The sequence below is a fragment of the Chrysochloris asiatica genome, unplaced genomic scaffold (assembly GCF_000296735.1).
Source record: "Chrysochloris asiatica unplaced genomic scaffold, ChrAsi1.0 scaffold00061, whole genome shotgun sequence".
Lineage (NCBI taxonomy): Eukaryota > Metazoa > Chordata > Mammalia > Afrosoricida > Chrysochloridae > Chrysochloris > Chrysochloris asiatica.
The window spans coordinates 17186770-17193895 of record NW_006408579.1 but is presented as its reverse complement, the minus strand read 5'-3'; the positions used below and the strand labels follow the sequence as shown (position 1 = coordinate 17193895).

The 7126-nt window shown below is 37.4% G+C and overlaps 1 pseudogene; it reads left to right on the top strand.

The window, feature by feature from the left end:
* Positions 1-536, top strand: part of LOC102832124 — a 5171-nt pseudogene extending 4635 nt beyond the window's left edge.
* The last annotated feature ends 6590 nt before the right edge of the window (positions 537-7126 follow it).

The following is a 7126-nucleotide window of genomic DNA, read 5'->3' as shown; positions in this document are numbered from 1 at the left end:
AGTGGGTTTTTTTGTTTGTGTGTTTTTTAAAAAAAGGTAAAGTGGATAGAGAGAAATACTTTTAACAGATGGTATATGAAGGGGATTATAATCAATGTAATGAAACAAGTTATATGAATTTTTTAATGTGAAACTGATGATGTGCCCTGTAAACTTTCACTCAATCCACAATAAAAAACCTTAAATTAAAAACAACAACAACAAAATTACATAAAGCTTTACTGTCCCTATCAAAATATTAAGCCTCAGCATTATCCTTCAAGTCACATCACAGCTTATGAAAATTATAAGTGTGTAACTCTAAAAGGAATTGTAAACTATACTGAGAAGCTCCAGGAAGCCATCACAGAGCATGCTAAGGACACAGGAGAAGGTTATCAGTCCCCAGTATTATTTTAGATATTCAGTCTGTAGGCAATCATGGAATTGAGGATTCCCACAAAAAGATTACAGTGCAAATGAAATGCCTGTACCAGGAGCTTGGACTTGACAGCACCAATGTTTTTAAGGGTCTTAAGAAATATTTAAAATTCTGAAATGCCACAATCATCTGAGAATGAGAAACATACTGAATATTTCGTGGTCTTATTTGCAATTGGGTTAGCAAAAGTCGGGGGCTTTTTTGTGTTTTGTGTTTTTTGTTTTTTGCAGTTATTAAAAATTTTGTAATTCGCTACTCCAAATTGTGCTTAGTCGATTTATTTGTACTGTTCTGTCCCCTGATGCACATATGCCCCTTAATCTAGAAAAGCAGTTTTCAAATCCTGCACCTTCCAAGGACATGGGGGTGGGGAGCGAGGGAGGAGAAATTGGTGGCAGCAGGCTCTGGGTGCCCCTCCCACTCAGAATAGCTTTGTGTTTGTCGGTTTTACTTTGATTTTCTTGGAATAGAATCCAATGCCCTGCCTCTTTACAAGGGAAGATTTTGAGACTCTGTAACAGTGGATCATCCTCCAATGTCTATGACTGATCAGAAGGAAAAAGTTAACATTCTTCATGTGAAAATTAATTAAATCTGTCACATAATCTGGGCTCATAAGGTGTTCTGATCATCTCTGACTAATAAGATCTCGATAAGTTACAAGTTCCTGCAATTGATGATTTTCTTTTAAGTCTTTTATTCTTTATTTGAGAACCTTTCCTAAAGCAGTAATATCCAAGCTACAGAAGTATCTAAGAACTGACAACTACTCTTCATAAAGTTTACCCAGCAGCTAGCTGTACGTAGAAGTTACTGTGAATCCCTGTGATAAAAACATGTGCCAGTGTCTTCATCTCTTACACAGAGAACTTCACCCAAGTTGTGCACTATGTCTAATGATGGAAGAGCATGCTCAACTAGAAACAAAGCATTTATCTTTGATAGATAAGACTACTGTGAGATGCATAAAAACTCATGATTGTAGTGGAATGTTAGTTTATCAATATTTTATTATTGCCTTTGTCTCATATTATGTTTTTCATATTGAATTCTATTTTGTCTGCTATTAAATATCTCTATACCTAAAAATTTTTTTAAATGAAGTCACACATAGGGTTGACAATGATGTGAATGGAGGAAAGTTTTCCTTCATTTGCAGAGGGACACAACTCAAAATGAGGAGAAACAGCTATAAATATCCATTAATCATCAAAACATGAAATGTACAAAGTATGAATCTAGGAAACTAGAAATTGTCAGAAAATGAAATGTAATGCATAATGATCGATAGTCTAGGCATTAGTGAACTGAAATGGACTGGTATTGGCAATTCTTAATCAGATATTCATATGGTTTTCTATGTAGGTAAAACAAATTCAAGAGGAATGTTGTCAAAAGAATAGTTTGAGATCTAGCTTGAAGTATAATGCTATCTGTGGTAGGACAATAGTCATACGCCTATAATGAAGAGCAGTTAATTTATGCAGCAGACACTAAAGCCAATGATGATGAAATTGAATAATTCTACCAATTTTTTCCAGGAGAAAGAAAGATAAGGTGTTCTTCTCCTGTAGAGATTTACAACCTCAGAAACCCCATACTGGGTTGCTATGAATCGGAAACAACTAGACAGCAAACAACAACAACCAACATCATCAATTTGAAATTGATCAAACGTGCAACCAAGATGCAGTGATAACTACTGGAGATTGGAATGCAAAAGTTGGAAACAAAGAAAAGGATCAATGTTGAAAATATGAGCTTTGTGATAGAAATGACGCTAGAGAATACAGTTGGGGCTGGAGTGTCAGTTGGGGCTGGAAGTAGAAGTAGAATTTAGGAAGGCTGCAAGGGAAGAAAATCAACACTTAAGAATCAGTTGGGTTCCTCAAAGACTACTACAAAAATGACTATAAAGGAAATCAAGAAAACATAATAATATAGAATAATACCTTAGGAATTCCTACAGTCCTTAGACCTCAACCTCCACTCAGGCCCACTTGCCTCCTGCATCTCACTGTGTTAGAGAGTGCCAGCCACATCTTCTCACTTCAAGAGATGGGTATTGCCTTGTACTGATTAAGAATAGTCAAATGAGGCAGAGTTTCCATATCATCAAAGATTTATTATAGGAAAGAATCTTGGGAACAGAGATAGGGGGAACTTTGCATAACACTTAGCCTCTGTTTCCCCCAAACAAAGGTTTTGCTGGGGTTTAAAAGGTTTGGGGTAGGGAAAAGATACCATGTTTATTCACAGGAATAGGCAGGGATTTGGGGAAAAAAGTCTGTTTAGGAGGGGCCATGCTAATTGAGTGCATGTGCAGCAACAGACAGAACTCATTCTGGGATGTCCAGCATGCGTAGGTGGTTCTTTAGGACCTTAGTACAGACTCTTCCAAGGAGATGACATTTTCCTTTGCCCCAGTAGAAGGTTTGTCCTTTAAAGTTATACCTAAGGCACTAAGTAAACCAGTCAGATCTATAAAATATCTCACAAAGAAATAAAAATACAGAATTGTTATGGGTACTTTTCTTTAATGGCAAGTCCCATAAGACATGGAATTTCAATGGGTGGTCTTTCTTAATGGCATGTTCCGCTCAGTTATGCACCCTGGGTGTTCATGCACATCTTTACAATTGCTCAAGTAAGGTGGGGAGCAGGCTTCAACATTCCTCAGGATTTTGGTAACAAGTTATCAGTCCATAAGTGGCTCATGTTTAATCCTGATTTCTAGACTCTTTTTTCCCCCTATCTAACCTAGAGCCTTCTGTCTCTATGGTGGACACTCAGCACCTCTTGACTGGATCCCTAACCCATTGCCCAATTCCATGCAGAGCATCACCCAAGCATCAGTCATCTATGGATTTCTAGTTTTACCTAAGCCAGTTATTTCACTCCCATAGGGTACACATCCAAGCTAATTCTAAATCCTGACTATCTCTTTAGGCATCTCTGCTCTGAGGAGTCCTTCCACAGCCTTAGTTAACAAAACATTGTTTCACCTACAAGCTTACACAAATCTCACCTACACAAATCTCACTGAATCTAAAATCCAGGATTCCCCTAGTTTTCACACATATTTGAGTACACAATAAAAATGAAATCATATGTCACAATCTGAGCCTGTTTGTACTACAAACCCACTGCAGTTCAATTTTCTTTATAACTGACTTTCCCAATTTTCCATATTATTTTAAGCAAAGCTGAGAATTTGGGATGGATCTCCTGCCTAAGCAGTCTCAAAGCCGATTTAGAAATCCTAAAACAACAAACTCTTGGCCACTGAACTTTCTGACTAACCCTGAAGCAGATTACAGAAAAATTTCACTAATCATTATTGACAGTGAAATGACTAGGCCTCTTTAAAAATGGGCAAGAGATGATTGGCGTGAACCAAATTTGCTTCTCAGTGACTCTCTAGAGAATTAAATAACTGTAGAATCAGACAACAATTTTCTTTGAAGATGACCTTTCATACTAATGAAAAGCTGAACAGTTAGTCTCAAAGGGAAAGCAAATGGATTATCTATGAGAGCAACTATTCATTTGTTAGTGTACAGTAAAAAAAGAATAAAATATGATAGTAAAGACATGTTGGTGAACCTAATGTGGATAGGATTTTTAGAATGTCAGATTACAAAGTCAGAGTACTTCACATTTTAAAGGTAACGTGTTTTGATCATCTAATATGAATCAGAGTTTGGAGAAGAATCTCATTCATATGGTTACCAAACAACATAATTTAAATCAGTTCTTTTCTAACTTTAGTGTGCATCAGAATCATCTGAAGTTCTTTTAAAGTGTAGAGTGCTTGGCTCCATCCTTAGAGTTTCAGATTCAGTGGGTCTCTATTAGGGTCTAGAACTTGCATTTCTAGCAGATTCTTAATTGATGCTGCCACTACTGATCTAAGGACTTTGAGAATCACTGAACTAGATGACATCTGCTCAATAATGGCAAAGCTGACTATGAATATATAGATATTTCTAGCTACTTAGCTGAAGTTCTTCTATTGTGGCACTGTAGGATGAGCACTGGACTGCTAACTGCAAGGTCAGCGGTTCAAACCCACCAGCCCACTGCTCCTTGAAAACCATACACTCATAGGGTTACTATAAGTCGGAACCGACTTGACAGCACTGGTGTGGCACTGTAGAATCAACACTGGATTGTGAACAAGGTCCAAGCCCTCCGGCTAATCCTTGGAAACCCTATCCAGGGTCGTTATGAGTCAGAACCAACTCAAAGGCACTTTACTTAACAACAACAAAAACAACAGTCAGTTATTATGTCTGAATGAAGAAGTATAGACTCTGGTCATCTGCTGGGTTGATGTTCCCAGACATACTACCACACCAGGTATGTTTTAGGTTTTGAAGAGAACGTGACACAAAATCACAATGTTTGAAACATGAATCCTGTCCACACTAGGTGCACGTCTTTTCTCCATGCACATCTCTGTACCTGCCTCCCCAAATCCTCTTCCAGTCTCAACAACAGACAAATCACAAGTTTCAAAGAGTGATGGTTAAAGAAGTTTTACAACTATTAAAAGGCTAGGGGTTCATATTAAAGTAGCCATGACCTAGTTACATTTTTCTAAATAAAAAGATTTGAATAATATCACTTTTTCAGTTCTTCCTCTTTTCTAAAATTTCATCATGTCATTTTAAAACTTTGCCCCTCTGGGTTGAAAATTAATACAGAAAAAGAGATATTGTAACCTTTGATTTGATCTAATAAAACAGTAACAAATAACACGTACACTGTGGGAGGTTAAATCTGATAATATTTTGTACTGAATTTTCATAATAATTCAATTAAAAATTTTATTGGCTATCCACCAGAAAGCAGTTTAAAAACTCTGATGTTGCATAAATTAAGGTGTTGGCATACATCATTCTGGTGCTTAAAATTCCCATTAAAGAGAGGATACACTAATCAGAAAGAGAATACATTACAAAAGCTATGCTAATGTGACCACAGCAGTATCACAGTTCCATAAAGCTTTGGGGAAAGCGCTTAAGGTGACTCCTCAATGCCCTTTTTAAATCAGCAGGAGGCTTAGGGGATCCTGGAAAAGGAATATTGCCACTCAAGTCAAGCTGAAGCCATTCAGAATCACTGACTCATTTGGTCACTTCTAATTCTGCCAGGGGTTCCTAGCCAAAGAATCAAGGATCCTGGACTCTCTTCATACTTTCTCTAATGACAGCCTTGGAGCATTCCAGAAAACTTAAGCATTTCCTTTTTTAACCATAAACTGCATATAACTCTTTCAAATTCCTAGTCTATAATTTCTCATAAAACTCATTGAGATCCTCTGGTGAAGATAAATGGCAATGATTATTGGACTTTAAAATGTGGTCCTTCAATGTTATATGCAATGGTTTTGGTTCTCTCATAAAACTAAACCACAAAGCCATTCTTTTCATTTCAAGTTTAAAAGCACAAAGGCCCATGGGTGAAGCAATAGATACACTCTTGAGTATTTCTCAAATCAAATCTCTTCTGTTAAAACAGACTTGCAATTTAGTAGTGTATAATCGCTCCTCTGAACCTATGAAGTGGGTAGCTTTTTGGCCACCCAAGTAGAATAGTGAAGAGAATCTTCATATCTTCTGGTGAAGCAGACCTATGAGTTATCTGTTACAGAACTTCTGTTTGAGCCCCAACCCCACCAATCACTGTTATCCTGGATAAGTCAACAAGTCATGTGATGGTCTTTGGGGGTGGGGGAAGGGCTTCAGATTTAAAGATTTATTTTATTTTTAAACTTCAGGTTTACATAGAACTATGTATATGTATACATTGTTGTTGTTGTTATGTGCAGTGGAGTCAGTTCTGACTCATAGTGACCTGTACAAGGTTTCTGGGTTGTAAATCTTTCTGGGACCAGAAAGCCTCATATTTCTCCCATGGAACAGCTGGTAGTTTCGAACTGCTGACCTTGAGGTTCGCAGCCCAATTCTTAACCACTACGCTACCAGAGCTCCTTTTAAACCCTATGTTGTTGTTGTTAAGTGCCGTCAAGTCGGTTCCGACCCATAGCAACCCTGTACAGGGTTTCCGAGGGTATAAATCTTTACGGGAGTAGAAAGCCTCTTCTTTCTCCCATTGAGCAGCTGTTAGTTTCGAACCGCTGACCTTAAGGTCACAGCCCGATTCATAACCACTACACTACCAGAGCACCTTAAATGTTTCCTCCTCCAGGTGAAGCCTGCTTTCAGAGACTTTTGGAGAAGGACACAGTCATACTGAGAGGAGATTTCTGAAGGATGGAGAGCAAGAAGGATTTGATAGTAACAGGACCAGGAAAGCCAGGCATGCAGTTCTGATATTATTACAATTAGTATAATTACCTTGAAGCTTCTTTAACAAGTAGCAGCATTCTTATTTAAACCAAATGCCAGTACAACCACCACAAAAATAATTAGGAAAAAGTCCACAAAAGTTTGTTTTAATGAACCTGACCTATAGTTAAAAAGTAGGTTATTTTTGCTCTTTTGTAGAGAGAAAATGAATAAAAATGTAGCCCTTTTTCTTTCCCCCTCTATTTCATTAGGATATAAATATAATCTATAAGAATGATCTGCCATACTGAATTTCTTCTCATTTCTTAGATACAAAAATATATATTCCTGTTGTTGTTAAGTGCCATTGAGTCAGATTTGACTCATAGCTTGTGGGTTTGAACTACCA